Raw genomic sequence first — 21194 nt, 5'->3', positions numbered from 1 at the left:
CGACCCCGTCTTCAGCTGAATGTGTGATTACTGTATCGTATTACTACACGGGCCTCAAGGGATTTTCAATCGAAAATAAATGCAAAACATGTGTTTTGTGTCTTTCAAAACACAAATAATATACAGAATTAATTGCAGGATAAAGACAATAACTGTTTAGTGTCTTTAAATATCAGCTGTATTTGTACTCGGCTCGAAACAGGTGTAATAAATCGCTAAAAGCTCGCATACACCTTGTTTCCTAGCCTCGTACAAATACAGCTGATATTTAAAGACACTAAACAGTTATTGTCTATGTACTAATTCAATTTTACATGATTAAATCTACTTAAAATAAACCAAAGAGTCCTTTCCTGTGTCGAAGTGTAAACGTGTCGCCTATACATTGAGATATGATTTAAATGGTTTAAGAGATATTTGAACGAGACAGGAAATTAATTAATGGCAGAGATATTAAAAAGGAATTGACCCTTAAGTATACATATATAACACAGCTTATAATTGTTCCGTGTTTTATTCTACAGTCTTGTTTCTATTGTTATATGCATTCTGTTCTTCTTAGTACAATGTTATTTTATAAAAACACAAAGTTGCATCTTAACGAGTGCCACACATGGATTTAGATCGGAGTACCCTTCAATCGCAACTGAGATCACCCCTAGTTTTTGGTGGTGTTCGTGTTGCTCAAATCTTTGAATTTCTAAGTTTTGTTTTCTTCACTGTTTGTGTTTGTTTTTCTTTTTTAAGACCTGCATTGTCAGTTTGATTTCGAGTTTAAATGTCTCTTTGGTATCCCTCGTCCCTCTTCTATATAACGGGTGTCCTAACTATTGCCTTCACATTTACAGCATCCCTTCATGATTTGTTTTTGTCTCTCGTGTCTATACTGATGATTTACTACCAAATTTAACTTTATCCTTGAACTTTACTTTCCGCTATATAGATGGTGTTCTCTCACTATATAATTCAAAATTTGGTGACTTTATTGAGCGAATCTATGCAATCGAACTAGAGATAAAGGATACAACAGATACAGTGAAGTCTGCCTAATATCTAGACTTACATCTAGCAATTGACATTGAGGGTCGGTTGAAAACAAAACTTGACGACAAAAGAAGTAATTTGAGCTTCCCAATTGTGAACTTTCCATTTCTATGTAGCAACACTCCAGCAGCGTCTGCGGACAGGGTATACATCATCTCCCAATAGATACACAATTCCCGGCTTGTATTTTCTATCATAATTTACTTGATAGAGGGTTGCTGCTTGCAAGAAAGCTATTAAACAAAGAGTTCCAAATGGTGAAGTTGAAATCATCCCTTCGTTCATTTTACGGACGCCATGACGAGTTGGTTGACCGTTATGGAATAAATGTTTCACAGATGATATTGGATATGTTCCTTTCGTCGTTACTACAATTCCCTTCCCTTTTCATGAATGTGACCTACCGAATTAGACTATATACCGGGTTTGTAAAAATATGACGGGTGCCACATGTGGAGCAGGAAATGCTTACCCTTCCGGAGCACCTGAGATTACCCAAAGTTTTTGGTGGGGTTGATGTTGCTGAGGTTTTAGTTTTCTATGCTGTCTTATGTGTTCTATTATTTGTCTGTTTTGTTTTGTTTTTTTAATTTTTAGCCTTGGCGTTGTCAGCTTATGTTTGATTTATGAGTTTGAATGTCTCTCTGGTATCTTTCGGTCCTGTTTTATCATATTTTTATCGGATATCGCTTAGTGCGTACATGTATCAGGCAGGCAATTTATATTCGACTATAAGATAAGTCTAATTCGGTAGGTTACATTCGTGAAATGCGGCGGGATTGTAGTAACGACTTGAGGAGCATATCCACTATTATCTGTGAAACGGATCACTCACTACGGTCAACCAACTCTTGATGGCTTCCGCAATATAAAGCTCCCTTGTGAACAGGGACCCTTTATCAAGACAATCAGGACAGGAAATACAAGCCTTGGAATATTGTATCAATTGGTGAATATAAACGCAGTATGCAGGCGCCGCTGGAATGTTGCTATGTAGAAATGGAAAGTCCTACTGTTGTTTGACAGTCCAGTATCTGTAAAATATAGACTTTTCTTGAAGTAAACTTACCATTCCTATATACTACGGTCATTCAGTTTTACGAACGCCATCGTAATTAAGTTAACCGTCATGAAATATCTCACGAACCTCACTTCTGTCAGATTTTCAAATTTGTATTTTGTGAACAGCTTGAAATAAACTCTTTCGACTGTTCTTATCATCTCATTTGCAATTTCAACACAAACATTCAGTAACGTAAAGTCTTGAACATATATCAAGAAGCCACAATAAGTAAAATATAAGGATTTGTTCATATTGAAACAGTTCATCACTTCTCTATTTTCAACATAATAATTATTCAATTTTCTATGACATAAAGAAATGTTGGGAATGATTAAACATAAAATTAAAAACATAATCCAATGTAGGTTTTTTTCATGAAATATATATTGTAAAAATACTTTTAAAAATAGGTGTTAATTTGAAGAAAAAAATACCTGCATTGTATAAAACCTTTTAATCAGAATATCTTCTTCCTTTGCTAAGTGTGAGTATACCGTATGATAAAATTTGTATCCTTCCAATTGATTGTATCAAAAAAGTTTAATTAGGAATTGTATTCGACTTGTTTTATTCTTTTTTCTAAAATTAACAAATACACGAAGTTATAACCTAGTAAGAAAAAGAATTTCCCTTTTCCTAGAAATACAAAATCGCTTGATTGGTATGTTTCTTCGGTCAAACATTTAATATTTAATATATGTAACTGGGAAATCAAGAAATGACTTTTTTTTTTTAACAATTTAAAAAAAGATATATATGACTTAACGTTTTGATGTATTTATTTATCCTTTGCTTTCAATTATTTGTGTTAGAGCTCCCCGAAGAAGTTAAATATAGAGATACACTTCGGGCGTTATAAATCTTTAAGGTTAATTTTCATTTTCTTTATAGAATATTTTCATACACAATCACGTGTTGAGTGACTTTCATTGAATGTCTGTATGTATTAGTAGATATCAACCGGTTGCCATAAAAATCCTGTCAATTTGGCTTCAAATTTGACATTTGCGAATGACACTCGTCACCTAAATACTCACAAGGATGATCATGGGTGCAATATGTGGGACAGGATCTGCATACCCTTTAAAATCACCTGATATAATTCATAGATATTGAATCAAAGTTTTTGAAGAGTTTCATGTTTGACAGTGTGTAGTGCTCCATGTTGTGTTCATTTTTTTTTTTTTTTTTTTTTATCGTTGTTCGACTTTTAAATGGCGATGGTAGTGTAACTCCGACTTATGAGATTGCATGAAACTTTTCTTTCCCATACCACCCTTTTACACTTAATTTGAAATGTAAGTTATTTCATTAAAACTTTAATTGAAAAGTAAAGTGTTAGATTGATAAAAACAACATTGTAAGCTTAATTTATCATTAGGACATTCATTTGCGTCTGTTATTATACATTTCCCGTATGTTAATCTCTTTATCAGGTTTATTTGATTTTATCAAAATATAGCCAGTCATCACAACTTCCTTGTTTCAGGTCTGTTTCTTATATTAACACAAATGTATTACCAAGAAGTAGTATATACAAAAATATGCCTAATTTTGTTATGATAAAATAAAATTATATCTCGTGTTCTGAAATAGCTTTTCGTTACAGCGATTAACAATATAAACAGTAACGAAGAGAGAAGTCTTCGGAATTTATCTGTGAAACGGATCACTCACTACGGTCAACCAACTCTTGATGGCGTCCGCAATATAAAGCTCCCTTGTATCAAAGTATAGTCAGTCATCAAAACTTCCTTGTTTCAGTTCTGTTTCTTATATTAACACAAATATATTACCAAGAAGTAGTATATACAAATATATGATTAGTTTTGTTTTGATAAAGCACAAAATATCCTGTTCTGAAATAGCTTTTCGTTACAGCGATACACGATATAAAGGGTAATGAAGAGCGAAGTCTTCGGAATTTAATAAATTGTTTTTTATTTAAAAAAAATGTAAGGAATCGCTAAGTAACTTGGTTATCCCTGTCTCAGGCATAGTTTAACTATTAAGATAAATGTTTCATGTTACCGATCCTTTTTGGTAATTTGCCCTTCTTCAAGTTTCAACATATTTTTACTGACTTTCATTTCAAATATTTGAGTTAAACGTTCTGCATTATATTCAGCTTCTTGATGGAGGATAAAAAATATTGACTAAGATTATTAAGCATGTTAAAAATCAGATGGGATTAAACACTTATAAAAGAAGAAATGTAACCGACTAACTATTTCCAGATTTTACTTTAACAAATTTTGGAGAGACTTGTTTTTATACGGAATAAACTCAACAAATATAAACATGCTTAGCTAAATACAACTATTTTTTACCAGAAATATACAAATTATTGTAAGTCAAACATTGTTAAAAGTAAAAGAAGGTCAAAGAATTATACCAATATAATTTATTACGGTAAGAAAACAAAAATGAAGGAACTATCTTACCAAAGAAAATTGGAAATGTCTTTTCTTTCAAATTTGAATTGAATATTTTGTACATAATTACTAATAAAATATATGAGAACGGACACATCTCATCAGAAACTATAAAACTAAAAAGTATACAGAAGACTGGATTAGATATTTTTTATTAGTTAAAAAAGCTCGGGCAAAATATTGTAGAAAAAGAAAACAAATATACATGTACTACAAAACATGAAATTACACCAGAATTATATACTAACTTGCACAGTCAATTTACACAAGATAAACCCGAGAGGCTTTTAATGTTGGAATCTTCATAAAAAATGCCTAGAAAACTTAAATCCACATTTGTAATTATTTTTAACTACCGTTCAAACAACAAATAAACTATCTATCAACAACATTTTTTTTCTCTCTCTATAGATCATATTATATGTCTGACAAGAAAGTGAAGGTCACTTATAACTTCAAAATGAAGTAAACGGGCATTTTTAACATAAATAAAATTACAGGTAAGAAAGTTAAAAGGAATAATACCAAAAACATGGGAACATTTTCGAATTCCGTCAGTGTAATTAAGGCTCTCAAAAGCCTACATCGCTCACCTGCAAACTTGATGAACAAATTGTGTAATATTCTTTAAAGAGCAATAACTCATTAGGAGGTCAACTGACAATTGTTGTCAAATATTGTTTTGTAGATCTTACTTTGCAGAAAATTATTGCTGTTTACAGTTTATATCTATCTATAATGGTATTCAAAATATTAACAAAAAACTGCAAAATTTGGTTAAAACTACCAATTCAGTGCCAGTAACCCAACCATTGGTTGTTCGGTTCGTCTGAAATTTTCAGGGCTGATAGATTTTGACCTATTGGACAATTTGACCCAAGTCAGATTTGCTCTAAAAGCAATTATAGTTTTTGAGATATAAGCCAAAAACTGCATTTGACCACTATGCTCTGTATTCGATGTTTGTCGATGGATCAAATCTTAGGATACAATTTATAAACTACATACCCTTAGGAACATTTAGTTAGAGTTTGAAGGTATTTTACATAGTAGTTGCAGAGGAAAAGGTTTTTTTAATAGCAAACTTGATGCACAAATTGTGAAAAAATGTCTTAAAAGGACAATAACTCCTTAAGGGGTCAATTGACAATTTTGGTTATATCAATTTTTATGTAGATCTTACTTTGCTGAACGTTATAGCTGTTTACAGTTTATATCTATCAACTTTGTATAATTATATTCAAGATAATAACAAAAAATTGAAAATTTCCTTAAACTACCCACTTAGTGACAATGGGTTTGCCCGATTCGTCTGAAAATTTTCGGGCTGATATATTTTGCCCAATTGAACATTATAACCCTATTGTCAGATTTGCTCTAATAGCTTTTTTTTTTTTAGATATAAGCCAATACTGCATTTGACCCCTATGTTCTTATTTTATCCATTGCGGCCATGTTTGTCGATAGATCAAAACTTCGGGTACAATTTATAAACTAGATACCGTAAGGAAACATTTAGTTAAAGTTTAAAGGTATTTCGCAAAGTAGTTTCAGAGGAGAAGATTTTTGAAATAGTTTACGACAACGATCGCGACAGAAGACGACGGATGAAGAGAAGCGACGACGGACGCTAAGTGATGGCATAAGCTCACATGGGGCCCTTCGGGCTCCGTTGAGCTAAAAATCAGCAAAAATTAAAACTTTATTTTCATTACAAATTTTATTTATTACACTTTTAGATGTTACTTTATGATAAAGTACAAAAAAATCAACAAAAAAAAATCAATTCGTTTTGGCCCCGGATGACTTTTAAAATGTATATATCATTGAAGAAGCTCCAAAATATCTCCCTTTGCTGAAAAATATGTATATGTTTTGCATAAAATTTGAAATAACTTTTTAACTCATCGGTGACCAATATTTTGCATTATTTTTTCAAATAAACTCTACTAAAACTAACCTGTTGTAAAATTTGAGCGATTCTGTAATTTCTTTCTTTTTTTATTTGTAATTTACCTTTTTTCTTCAACAGAAAAAAAGTACCTTAACAAAAATGGATGTTTTCAAAGGCAGATTGTGAGCTTGAATGAACGGTGACCCCATATTATCATTTAAGTTTTCAATTAAGTATAGGATAAACTTTCTTTACAGAATTTTTTTTTAATAAGAATAATGATCCAGACTCGCGGGTCCCCTTAAGTGATGGTTATATGATAAAGTACAGGGATACTTAATTGAAGCTTTAGATTAAGGAAATTGTTGATCAGCATGCTTAATGGATTTTATACGTAACACTTTATTTACCAATAGTTAAGATGTTTCGTCAAAATTAGAAAAAAGGATCTCACAATGATAAAAAATATATATAAGGCATATGTGTTTACTGTTTATATTCCGAATTGTGTATTATGTAAGTATAAACAACTAATCATAATCCAAGTTTCAAAGTGTATCCCTCAGATGCACGTTGCGAATACACCATAATCATCTGATGCAGTTGCAAAAAAAACTTTGTACGATATTCATAGATAATGCGACACTTGGGATAGAAAATATTATTCAATGTTAATAACATTATTTTCTATTTCTATTTTCGAATTTTACTTATAAACCACGTAGCTTCTTCCGGTAAATACTAATTCTACACTTACAGTAGCAAACACAATTTTACAAAGTTTAAGAATAAAAATATATCGGCTCAAAATAAATAATTATAAAGCGTATTGCTGACATGATATGTACAGAAAAGTAATTTTGTTAATAAGATATATTTCAGGCTTTTATATAGATCTTAGGGTATCGAAAATGAGAAAATTCGAGTGGAAAAATGGATTCAATGCACCGTACATCACATTTCCAAGACAGAGCCAGCCCCAACTCCATTCTATTTCACTTATATCACTCCAAACACTTGTATTTATAAACATCTCTCTAGCTCTTTCAATTAGTAAATAAACAAAAAAAATTAGTATAAGGGCCTGATTCAAGTACCACGTGACACGCCTAGGTGATGAAACTATTTTTAACTTTGAATTATTCGAATCTTTGAGATTTTTTGACGTATCATCAATTAGATTTGTATTCTCTGGAATGATTATATCAATATCTAACATCATTTCATAGGCACTTTTTTTTCCCAGTCTGTCATCAGTTCCACATGTTATTTTCATTGATTTTTTTTCACAGGACTTACAAATCAACGCATCTGAGCCTATGACAAAGAAATTTTTGTCTGCATATCTATCAATTATTTTGAAGTTGTCCATAATTTTAAGATGTGCAAGTGTTCCATGGCGGAAAGATGGTGGTATTCGCTCCATTTTAGCAAGTCCTCTGTAAAATAGTACTAATAGTCTTAATTGTATAAAAGTTAAATAGAGAAATACAAAAGTATAAATGACTGAAACAACTATCGGGTATACCTGAAATAATGGTCCCTTTTCAAGTATTCCCGATGCTCCACACATTTTCCCGAAAGCGGTGAAGTTTTGGAGACGAATGCCGATTTTTGTTTCTCCATAAAATATGAAAGCCGGAATTGAGAAACCGATGGCAACTAACATCACTATCCCTGTGAGGATTTGTCGATTCCTATTATTTAGTTGAAACGAAGGATATCTAAGGAGGATATAACGGTATGTAGTAACGTTAAGAATGCAAACTCCAGATAAATTCCACAAAAGCATATTACTACCTAAAATGAACGCACATTGTGAATCGCTATAAAAATTAACTGGATTAGTGTTTATAGCAAAACAACATGCCGATCCAAATACAGAAGCTGTTAAATCGACTAATGAAGACAATACGACACCAAATCTGTCACCTTTAGGTTTTTTGAATTTGTAAATATATAATACAAAACAATTTGCTGGCATTGCAACTAAAAGAAACATTATCTGCAGCAAATTTGCCATTGATACAATGTTAGACACACGTTCGTTGAGGTCATATCCATATTTAGTTATGTTAGTGTAGTTGGCTTTGGAAACATTCATTTTGATGAAATTAATACTGCTTTCTAATGATATGAATGTATTTTTGCAAATGTTATAGCATCACCAAGAAGGTTTGAGTTACACGAATATCTTCAATTCAGAGCAATCCCATCAACGTAAGCACTAATATTTCTTTTCTTCTTTTAAAACTACTGAAAATAAAGTAATTCTGAGTTAAAATAACATATAGTTGACTTACTGCCAGTCTATTTATCAAACTAACATCTTTGAAATACGATGATATGTTCGAATACTTGAATAGTATCAAAAGTATTTGGACACGTATTCTGATATACGGTAAGTTTAGTTGTTCACACATTACCGATTATTGCTCCCGTTTGAGATCAGACAGCGATACGACACGAAAAGTGAAAAAGTCGGATTACTATCCTCAATTATCTGGAATGTCCTATCATTGTCTGAACGCATTCGTTTAAGTTCGTAACATCTTCCTACGGGTCGAGAAGGTTCCGAAAAGTTCGGCAAAGCACCCCGACAGTTAGGTGCGTCCAGTAACATTCGGGGAAACTTAGCGGATTTTGTCTAGTCGGATTACAATCGTGCCTATGTCGACAGATTCTGCTGAATGGAATCGAATTCCTAACAATGTTCTGTGTATTCTGGACGGTGTCCTGTGAAACGGGAATGATCTGGAGAAATTTTTCATTGCTGTTTTTCTACCGATTGAGTCCAGATTGCATCCAGATCTTGTCGATTGCGAACCGTTTTTGCCGAAACCGTTCCAAAACATTCCCGTTATTAATTTGAAATTCGTCAAGATACCCACGTCAGAGCCCCGACAGTTACAGAATACATACGACTGAGACCAGACAAAACCGTTTGCAATGCGATAGAGCGGACCGTGATAGGATTACAGTCCGACAGCACCTGATCATCCCGAGAATGCCGACAGTTTTCTAACGGATAACTTCCGTCAGCGTCGGTTAGCTGTCTGGTCAATGTCTGACCTCTGTCGGATTACCGAATCGGGACGCATTCGTGACAGACTCGGTCGAATTTTACCAGGCGAAAGATACAAATCGGATTAGAAGCGAATTTCGAACGGGATTATCAGGATAAATTGGCTTCGAAACGGTTTAATATCGACGCTTCCTGAACAACATCTGATTGGTGTCGTGATTAAATTATTTTTTTACAAATTTTAATTAAAGTTTGAATTTCCATCCACGATTCACAGGATCTTGATCAGACTATTGACAAATTTTAATCGGGAATGGTCCTGTGAAATACGGCAGTAAAAATCGTGAATGTGTGACCCCAGCTTTATATCACATTGCTCTTCTTTTATTCAATTAAAAATGATAAGTGCACGTACAAATTTCGACTGGTTTTGGGATTTATATTAAACATTAACAGCATATTATACTAAAAACTGCTCAGAGTCTGAAAAGACCAGATTTTGTGCTCGACCAGTAAAGTCGAGCACACATTTTACTCAACTATTCTCGACATTGTCTCGACAGTACTTAGCTGTACTTAATTGTATTCGACTAGGTCTCGAATTTACTCAATTAGTCTGATTCAGTACTTGATGATCTTGGTGTAATCTGAAATGGTCTCGACCAAGGCTCAACCAGTCTCGACTAGTCTCGACTCAGTTTCAACCAGTCTCGACCTGTCTCGACTAGTCTAGACTTTCAAATTTTGTCTTGACTGGTGTAAATCAGCCCAATTAATGCTAGGTTCACACTGCCGATCAGATCGGGCCTGTATACGACTTCTATCCGACTGTAGACGACCTTAACCCGACCATTCACGACTCTATAACGACTCCACCACGACCACTAATTGAGTACATATTCGATAATTCCGACCAATTCACAATTTCTACACGATCTTTACTCGATTAGCTATGCCAAATCAACTATATTTGATTTCAGCCTGATCTCGGCCAGACCAGATCGTCTTGATCGTATTAGGGTCGTAGAGATAGTTGGGCAATGGTCGGGTATGTGCAATGTCAGTATAAAAACATCTGATTTTTTTTTAAATCACACGGAGGAGACATTAAGTGTTACGCTTGTCTGTCCGTAAGTACGTAAAGTTTCCGTTCTTTTAATTTGCCTCAACCAAATTTTATGAAACGAAATTCCATAAAACACATATCAGGTGCGAATTAGGGTGGTGTAACTTTTACCGTTCTTGAGTAATGACTCTTTATAAAGTTATATGCCAGCTTGGGCATTATCTGTGTCCAATGGACACGTTCCCCGTTTATTTGGTTAGATTCGGTAGTTCACAGAAGGTCTGAGTAAAATTATACATTTAAAATATCTACATGGAAATAAATCAGTTTGATTGTTTGGCAAGGTGGTTAGAGCTCAGATACTAAAGCATAGACAGGTTAATAGCTGTGACGGAGCTTGAATCGAGCGTAGAAAACAAACAAAAAGGGATAAACAGCAAATGGTGCCGAAAAATCTAGATAATACAGTGGCTGACAAGGCGACCACTGTGTGGGCAGTATAAATAATCATCTCAAAAATATTGAACTCCGAGGAAAATTTAAAACGGAAAGTCAAATGTCAAATGGCAAAATCAAAAGTATGAGGTACTTGCAGGAACTGAACAAAGAGGACCCCAATTGTTATAAAAACTTCCTGAAAGTAAAGTAGGTCGCTGATTTGTTATGTGAATGTTTCTGAACTTTTCCTCATAATGAGATTTGTCACTGGATTAGTAGTGATGTCAAATAGAAATAAACATAAATATGTCCATCCCCTTTTCCTTGCTTTCTTACAAACTAAGCCTACTGTTTGTGTCGTTTATGTGCATATGTATGTTATTAGTATTTTCCATATATCTGATACACAGTAGTTGAATGGTTCAAGATATTTCTTTTTTGAGTATCCATGGCAACAACCTGCCCTAAGATGTGTCTCATATTTTCCGAAATTTGACCAAAAATACAATTTCCCTTGATGATACCTTTTCTGAAACTTATATCTATCACGAATTCAAATGAAAATCATTTGTCTTTCGTCTCGTTTTTTTTTTTTTATAAAATTGTATCAAAAAGAGTATGAAAAAAGTACTTGTAAACATTCGGCTGTACGGTGACATATAGTTGTTAATTTCTGTATTATTTGGTGTCCTGTGGAGAGTTGTCTCATTGGCAATGATACAACATCTTATTATTTTCATACTACAAAAAATTCTGGACATACAAAAAATAGGGACAGCCAAACAAAAATAGCCAATTAAAGAATTAAATAGCTTAAATATAATAGTGATGTTCTTAAAAACTTAATTTGAAGGCTAAATAAATTAAATAAAAATAAATTTTAATGCACAGTTACTTTTTTATTTGAAAAATCCTCTGGGGCCAACATGCAGAATCTACTTCCCTTCCGAAACACCAGAGATCATCCCAGGTTTTATTAGGTTTCGTGTTGCTAAGTGTTTAATTTTTTATGTTGAGTTATGTACAATTCTGTTTGTCTTCTCGTCGGCTTTCGTTTTTCGCTATTGCTTTGACGGTTTGACCTTTGAGTTTGGTTGCTCCTTTGGTATCTGTGTTCTCTCTTTAAAATTGTTACACCTCCTTGCAATAGTACAGACGCGTACTGTACATAGAGGAATTTAAGTACAGTTAAAATTAAATAGTGACAATATATTTTTGCAGAAGCAAAGTTAAGAGAGTTAATCACATTTCTAAAGAATCGCGAAGCAGTCATGTATACTCATGTATGGCCGAGTAGAGATTGGAGAGTGGTCGAAAGTGGTCGCATAGACATCGGGTATTGGTCGAGTTGGTCTGGGAAGAAAATAATGTGGAAGTCGCAGTGATCATGAAGCGATCGGGCATTGGTCGAGATAATCTTGAACACATATCGTACAGGTTGTCGTTGATCGTGAAATAATCGGATATTAGTCGAGTAAAGATCAAAATGATCGAGAACTGATCGGTAAACTATTCGTATTTTCCAAGTTGATTTGAAAAAGTTATAAAAAGAATTCAAGTGTACTATCTGAATATAGTCCGAACAGCAAATTCTAGTTTTTTTTGGCCTAGATTAATTTAATCCTTAAATTTGACAGCAATACACCAAACTACATAATGAACTATGATTCAGTAAGATCAATTTATTACTAAGCTAGCTGCATAGTTTGATAAATTCCAAGTTGATTTGAAAAAGTAATACAAAGAATTAAAGGGTGCTATCTAAATATAGTCCGAACTGCAAATTCTAGCTTTTTTTTACCTAGATTAATTTAATTCTTAAATTTTACAGCAATACACCAAACTACATAATGACCTGGGATTCAGTAAGATCAATGTATTACTAAGATAGATGAATAGTTTGATGAAAATCCAAGTCGATTTGAAAAAGTTATAAAACGAATTAAAGTGTACTATCTGGATATAGACTGAACTGCAAATTCTAGCTTTTTGTTTACCTAAATTAATTTAATTTGTTCACTTGACAGCAATACACCAAACATCATAACAACCTGTGAATTAGTAAGATCAATTTATTACTAAGCTAGCTGCATAGTTTGATAAATTCCAAGTTGATTTGAAAAAGTAATACAAAGGATTAAAGGGTGCTATCTAAATATAGTCCGAACTGCAAATTCTAGCTTTTTTTTACCTAGATTAATTTAATTCTTAAATTTTACAGCAATACACCAAACTACATAATGACCTGGGATTCAGTAAGATCAATTTATTAATAAGATAGATGAATAGTTTGATGAAAATCCAAGTCGATTTGAAAAAGTTATAAAACGAATTAAAGTGTACTATCTGGATATAGACTGAACTGCAAATTCTAGCTTTTTGTTTACCTAAATTAATTTAATTTGTTCACTTGACAGCAATACACCAAACATCATAACAACCTGTGAATTAGTAAGATCAATTTATTACCAAGGTAGCTGTATAGTTTGATGAAAATCCAAGTTGATTTGAAAAAGTTATAAAATTTTTTAAAGATGCCTACCTTAATTTAATCATTTTTGTTTTACCTATAAATTAAATTCTTTCATTTTACAGCAATGAATCAAACTACCAAATAAACTGAAATTTTGTAAGATCTATATTCAATCTAGTTAGATTGGCTGATTTACACCAGTCAGGCCTAAATTTGAATGTCGAGACTAGTCGAGACAGGTCGAGACTGGCTATAACTAAGTCGAGACTAGTCGAAACTGGTTGAGCCTTGGTTGAGAACATTTCAGACTACACCAAGATCATCAAGTACTGAATCAGACTAATTAAGTAATGTCAAGACTTAGTCGAGTACAATTGAGTGCAGTTAAGTACTGTCGAGAAAATGTCGAGACTAGGTGAGTAATCGACTTTACTGGTCGAGCACAAAATCTGGTCTTTTCAGACTTTGAGCAGTTTGTAGTGTTATGTATCAAGGCTACATGCTTTCAAATTGTGGGTTTTTATAATCGACCTAGATCTTATCATGTGTGTTTGATAAAGACAGTTTTGATGAAATGTGCGCTAAAATATACTTTAAGAGTAACTAGCTGTTAAAATTATGTTCACCAATTTGGCTCAAATTCTCATATTGATTTATAACAACGTTAAACATTTATCGAAATGACAATAAGTACAAAAAAAGCAATTTAAAGAACATAAGCTCGAAATTATGTAGCTTGGTTTCGGGTGTATTTTGGTCTAGACTTCATTAATTAACTATTGAGTCGACCTCCGAAGACCTCCGATGGTCATTAGAGCGATAACAAAATAAATATAGATATAAATTGATAATGAACTCGTATAATTGAATTTTTTAAGGTCGGTTTAATTTCATATTATAGATTGAAAAATATGTGTTAATCATCGTTTTTCCTTGTAGAAAAAGGATTTTTTTTATTGATCGAATCAGTCAATCAAATGATATACATGTGTTTCACTTTCATTGTTGACATTATTTTTGTTTAAATATTTTTGTTTAAATAACAGCACACGCATAATCCATGCGTTATCGATCTGTAGTTAAGGCGTTAAATTAAAATTTGTATGACTACGGATTTATTATATATATATATATCTCGTAGCTAGTACCTCTCTAAATAGAAAACTTCTAATATATTAATCACGGTATAGATGATGAATAGTTATGCACAAATGATTTATTCTTGTTTTATGGTCATTAATACTTTTACAAATGCTATCAAGGATGTACAAAGTTATATACAAGCAAATTAATGTTACTTACCAATACCATATGTTTACAGTCTTTTATATAAATCAAGCAACGGAACATATATACACATATATCGTCAAAAGTAACACATTTTACATAAATGTTCACACAGTTAATGTCAAGTGTTTTTAGCTGATTATACATTATGTAGATCTGTTTCCTTCCGTAACAAAAACCCCATCTTTCACTTTCACATAACCCAACAAGTTGTGGTTTTAATACTACAGATTATTATTAAAATGAAAAAAAAATGAGGAAGAAAAAAAATGAACGAAAATATCAAATTAATACTAAAGCATACACCATTCAAAACCCTAAAAAAACAGACAAATCCTAATAAAAAAGACTGCATCATTTTTGTTGGGCAAACGACGTGTGATCTATCGGAAACATGTATTAAACTAACAATTGTCAAAGAACATGTTAAAAAAGAAAATAAATCACAATTCTTGCGTATTTGCATTACATATTTACAAATTGAGGAATTAAATCATGCAACATACGGAAAAATAAAATACTAGTAGAAGCCATAAGCAGTATTAAACCAATATCCCTGATTAAAGTGTTTAATAATATTTTCTTGGGCATATTATCTTGCATATGTGAATAATGCAATATCATAATGTCTTAATATATAAAAGCTATCATGTTTATAATCGTTTTATTCGAACTGACAGTAGACGCTTATTATCTAGTTTATCTGCTTACAAAATGTAACATGAAAATATTTTAATGAATATAGAATGACCACAATAGTAATTAATGATTGATTATTTCATCAAAGCTAAATTAGACGTTTACTTTGACATATTAAAATTTAAAGATAACTAGTCTCACCTGGTTGTAGTTGGTATTATAAATAATATGTCAAGTGTTGTAAGTATTTGTACTGCGGGTTGTTACAAACAAATTACCTTGGTTACCGTTTCGCAAATAATCTAGAATGATTTTCATATGGTGCGCCTAAAATTTTCGATTGCCGTAATTATAAATAATTATAACAGCATGGACAGCACAAATATCCACAAAAAAGATAAAGAAAATCCCTTACAAAATAGTCTAAACGTTTTAGATCATTATTACCTGATGGAGGTTCAATCTTTAACTGTTTAAAAAAAATGGGAATTTTATAATCAGTGATTGTTTGCATTCTGTCTAAATCGAGGCAAATTACCCTTATGTGTCCGTAGATAAACGGTCCACTAAAGTGTATGAAATCATTTTCCGCAACGGTCGAAACATATATACTTAAATTGTAATCGTGCACTCATGATATAAATATACATACCAAGAAAAGATGAAGATATGTATATAGTTTATTTGCTATTCACTACTTTTCTAGGCTCAGAAGCAATTTATTTATACACCTAGGAGCTTATTAAATATAATATAATAAAATGTGTCTTTCTATTTTGTGATGTTATACTATTGTTTTAGAAAAGGGAGAAGGTTAGGTACCATTTTAACGTTTAATCCCGCTGTAAATCCAATGCTCTTTGTTGAAGGCCGTATCTTAACTTATAATGGTTTACTTTTATAAATTGCTACTTGGATAGAGAGTTGTCTCACTGGCAATAATACCACATCTTCCTATATTTATATAGAACTTTAATTTGTGAAACAACTGCTATTAATCATTTAAAAAAAAACTTAATCTGAACATACAGTTTGTTCTAAATTTGTCTATAACACTATGCCACCAGGTTAAAGAAGGGTTGAGTGCTTACCTAGAAATTTTACTTCTACACTTTCTTTATTTGTCTGTCCCTAGTTAGGATCCAATAGTTCAGTTGTTTTATTTATTGTGTTATCATTTTTTCAGGCCTGTGACTTTTTTAAACTTTTGAATCGTGTCTTATTTTGTCATGTCGGGGTCTTTTATAGTTTATTATCAATATACGGTATTAGTTTTGATAATTAGCCTGATAATCTGGTGATACTTACGCCAACGTCGTTTTTGTCAAATTTTCTGGTTTCCTATTTCCTGAGATTTTAAGGATAAAGATCATTATTTAACATTTCTGGTCCCGTATAAGGACTTCTTTGTTAATGGTAATTCTTGGTATATATGAACATTTTTCTGGTTTCCGATTTTCGGAGAATATTTGATAAAAGCTTGTCTGTTGTTCAAAATTCTTACTCTTTGTCGTGAAATTTTTCCAGGGCCTTACTCAATCATGTTTGTAATTCTTTATAATAAAAATATTTTAAATAATAAATGGTGCTCCAAAGATAAGATTGATATATAAGTTTTACAGTTTTTTTTAATGACAAAACGATGACTGTAACCCAAACTCATTAATTTCCACATCAATGAATAACTGACATCTACTTCATTTGAACATTTTTGGATATTTTTTCCATTTGCAAATCATACCACATCTCCTGATTTTCTTTTACTAGATGCGAACTTTGATATATATATATATATATATATATAAAAGTCTATAAAAACGACCAACCAGCAAATTTACTATGTACCGGATCGTCTAGAATAGGCGATACTATGCAGATAAGGAAAAAATTATATCAGTCTAAAGATTTGCACAACGGTACTGATATAAGATGTTATAATACGAAAATGTTGTTATTAAATCGTGCTGACAAATATTTCGGCTCAACAAATGGCCTTCTTCAAAAAGTAAAATCACAAAAATACTGAACTCAGAGGAAAATCAATTCGGAAAGTCCATAATCACATGGCAAAATCAAATAACAAAACGCATCAAAAATGAATGGACAAGAACTGTCATATTCCTGACTTGGTACAGGCATTTTCAAATGTAGAAAATGGTGGATTGAACCTGGTTTTATAGCTAGCTAAACCTCTCACTTGTATGACAGTCGCATCAAATTCCATTATATTGTAACCGATGCGTGAACAAAACAAACAGATACAATAGGTAAAAATGTCAAAAATAGGGGTACAGCAGTCAACATTGTGTTATCATCTTAATCACTATAAAAACAACAAATGTAACGAAGAAGCACAAAAAGGCATACATCAAATTAACATCCTCATTTTGATTATATTATACGATTTTATTTGTCTATGTAAAATGCACCCATCAAGGAAGGAGGGTTTTGAGTACTGGTGAAAATTGCGCGTTTGAAATTCGCACAGGTAGACATGAAAAAAATTTGTCGTTCAAAGTATGACGGGATGCATAAATACAGTCACGCAAAATAGATATAACAAAAACTGGCTTAACAGTTAAAGTAATAATAATAAATAAAATAATAGTGCGGTTCAAAGTATGACGGGATACATAAGTACAGAGGCACGTCAAATGTATATCACAAAAACAGTGGGTTAACAGTAAAAGTAATATTAATAAATAAAATAATTTTGTCATTCAAGGTATGACAAGATACCTAGGTACAGAGTCACATCATGAAATAAGTTTGTCGTTCAAAGTATGATGGGATACATCAGCACAGAGTTACGTCAAAAGGATATTTAAAAAAACAGACTTAACAGTAAAAGTTATATTAATAAAGACAAATAAAAGAATAATATAACACGTTATTAAGATGATAAACAACGTCAGTACGCAAAATCTATACTTCAAGACCATCGTGTATTATTTGTGAAGTTGATACGGAATATTTATCAACAAGTTCTGGGTACCTTCCGATGAACTTTTTTAGAAAAAGGACGAGACGTTCTTTGACATACCCGGCCCCTGGTTCATCAACTTTCTGCTCAGACACTGGTGACGTTTTACAAAGTCTGAGTAGGAGCTGCAAGCTCTAGAATACCGAATAAGTTGGGAAATGTATATTCCATATGCAGGTGAAGTTGGTATATTGCTATTAAGGTGGGGGAAATTGATAATTTCAAAATCAAAATCGTCTCGTTTGTCATAGATTCTGGTACTAAGATGACTGTGTATGTCAAATTCGAGGTATAAGTCTAAAAATGAGGCGGAGGAAGCCGTGTCTGTTGTCTCTTTAATTTCTAGTTCTGGTGGATATATTAATGGAACCCAATCAGAAAAGTTCGGATTGTTAATGGAAAGAACATCATCAATATATCTGAAAGTGAAATTAAATAACCTGGCTTCTTTGATCTTCTTGTTTTTGACAAGTGTCTGAAGGAACTCAGATTCATATGAAAACAAGAAGAGGTCAGCAAGGAGAGGCGCGCAGTTCGTTCCCATAGGAATGCCGACAATTTGTTGAAAAAGTCTACCTCCAAATTCAACAAATATGTTGTCGATAAGAAACTCCAGCATACTGACTACTTGTTCTTTTGTGTAGCATGTTTTACCTTTTTGTTTGTCACTATTAACGAAATATGCCTTATGAAATCCCAAAGTAATAAATTTATAGCGTATGCTACCATTTTTATGTTGAAAGGCATTGTGGATAATTTCTTTTAGGCGATTTTTCAATTTCACATGGGGAATGGTGGTATACAGGGTTGAAAAATCAAAAGTTTTGATAGAACTAATTTCAGAAATAGACCGAAATTTAAAATTGTCTAGAAGTTCTTTAGAATTTTTAAGAATCCACATATGGTTAATACCACTACGCGAGTAAACAGTTTCACAGTATTTCTGAAGACCCTCTTTCACTGCGGATAAAATTTTAGTCAATCTAATGGACAATTCTTTAGTGGAACATGAAGATGAGCCAGCAATATACCGTTGTTTGTACGGAATTTTATGAAGCTTTGGTATCCAATACAAACAAGGTAAGTCCTCCGATTTGGTGTTCAATGTAATGTTTATTGCTTATTTTTACCACATGGTAGATTGTGGTTTGTCATTATGTCGTTTAATCTTTTAATTACCAAACGTGACTTATTCCCGATTGTGACTGTTTTGCTGAATGTGAATTCGTATTACTATAAGACGTGTTTCTGTACTTGTTTATCCCAAATTCATGTATTTAGTTTACATGTTTAATGTTATATTTGTAATTCTCATTTTGTCAAAATGTGTTGACGTCTTTTTATTATATTTAGGTGTTACGGATGGAAAAATTAATCACCGCCTTTATTTATTATATTTAATTTCGTACGATTAATAACGTTTGAAGTTGGATTCATAACAAACTGGATATATATATATTACAGTTAATTGCTATTAATAAGTATTGCAATATGCATTTTGTTTTAATAAATTATCAGTATTTAGTTCTAATAGAATCTCAAAGCAATCCTAATTCTATCTCACTTTTGAATTATAGTTTTTCATGTGTGACGTCATGCTGTTTCTAAATTTCATAAATTCAAATGTGGCATAACGTTTGCCTTTTCACCATCGTATGTGACGTCATTTATTTTTTAATTGCGTTGACGCCTGGATTGATTCGGGTGTGTCTATGCTGTATTGAACTTGGCATCATGTATTCGGGTTGAGTTTTCTGTAATAAGTTAATACTTCAGTTTCATTATGAATATATCTTTCACATTCATTTGTTAAAATTTACTGTTTGCAATAGCATGAATCGTTCTATATAAAAGTGTTCTTATCCCGGGCATAAAAACAATGCCGTATTTGGCAAAACCTTTTCAACTTTTGATCTTCAGTTCTGTACAACTTTGTACTTTTTTCACTTTCGATCTTTTATATCTGGGCGTTATGTATTCGGGTTTAGTTTTCTGTAATTAGTTAATACTTCAGTTTCGTTATCATGATTTCATATTCATTTGATAAAATTTACTGTTTGCAATAGCATGAATTGTTCTATATAATAAGAATGTTCTTATCCCGGGCATACAAACAATGCCGTATTTGGCAAAACCTTTTCAACTTTTGATCTTCAGTGCTGTACAACTTTGTACTTTTTTCACTTTCGATCTTTTATATCTGTGCGTCACTATTGAGTCTTGTGTGGACAAGACGCGTTTTTGGCGTATTGAATTTTAAACCTGATGCTTTTTGTTATCTATTAATCATGCTTTTCTTTGTCTAATATGGTCTCCTTTTTATTTGTATTGTAGTCCTGTAATATTATGTTGTCATTTCAATGTTATATTTAACTTTGCCATTAAAGTGCGAGGTTTGGCATGCCATAAAACCAGGTTCAACCCACCACTTTTATTCCCCTTTAAAAGTGTCCTGTACCAAGTCAGGAAGATGGCCATTGTTATAATATTGTTCGTTTCTGTGTGTGTTGCATTTTAACGTTGAGTCGTTTGTGTTTTCTCTTATTTTTTAGATAAGACGTGGCACGGTACTTATCTATCCCAAATTCTTGTATTTGGTTTTGATGTTATATTTGTTATTCTCGTGGTGTTTTGTGTGTTGCCTTTCGGTGTTGTGTCGTTGTTCTCCTCTTATATTTAATGCGTTTCCCTCGGTTTTAGTTTGTTACCCCGATTTTGTTTTTTGTCCATGGATTTATGAGTTTTGAACAGCGGTATACTACTGTTGCCTTTATTTATTGAAGCCATGAAGGACTTATGATTTGCTAAAATCTCATCCTTGTCAAATGATATGTCTTTGTATGTGGG

General features: G+C 32.4%; 1 long non-coding RNA gene across 1 annotated transcript; it reads right to left on the bottom strand.

The window, feature by feature from the left end:
• Positions 1–6530: 6530 nt before the first annotated feature.
• LOC139498470 (uncharacterized) lies at positions 6531–14920 on the bottom strand. Its single transcript, XR_011657943.1, has 2 exons — positions 14741–14920; positions 6531–8692 (listed from the first exon to the last, which is right to left on the bottom strand). It is a non-coding gene; the product is annotated as an uncharacterized lncRNA (long non-coding RNA).
• Positions 14921–21194: the final 6274 nt, after the last annotated feature.

Source organism: Mytilus edulis, chromosome 12 (genome assembly GCF_963676685.1).
Source record: "Mytilus edulis chromosome 12, xbMytEdul2.2, whole genome shotgun sequence".
Classification (NCBI taxonomy): Eukaryota; Metazoa; Mollusca; class Bivalvia; order Mytilida; family Mytilidae; genus Mytilus; species Mytilus edulis.
This window is presented reverse-complemented; position numbering and strand designations above follow the sequence as displayed.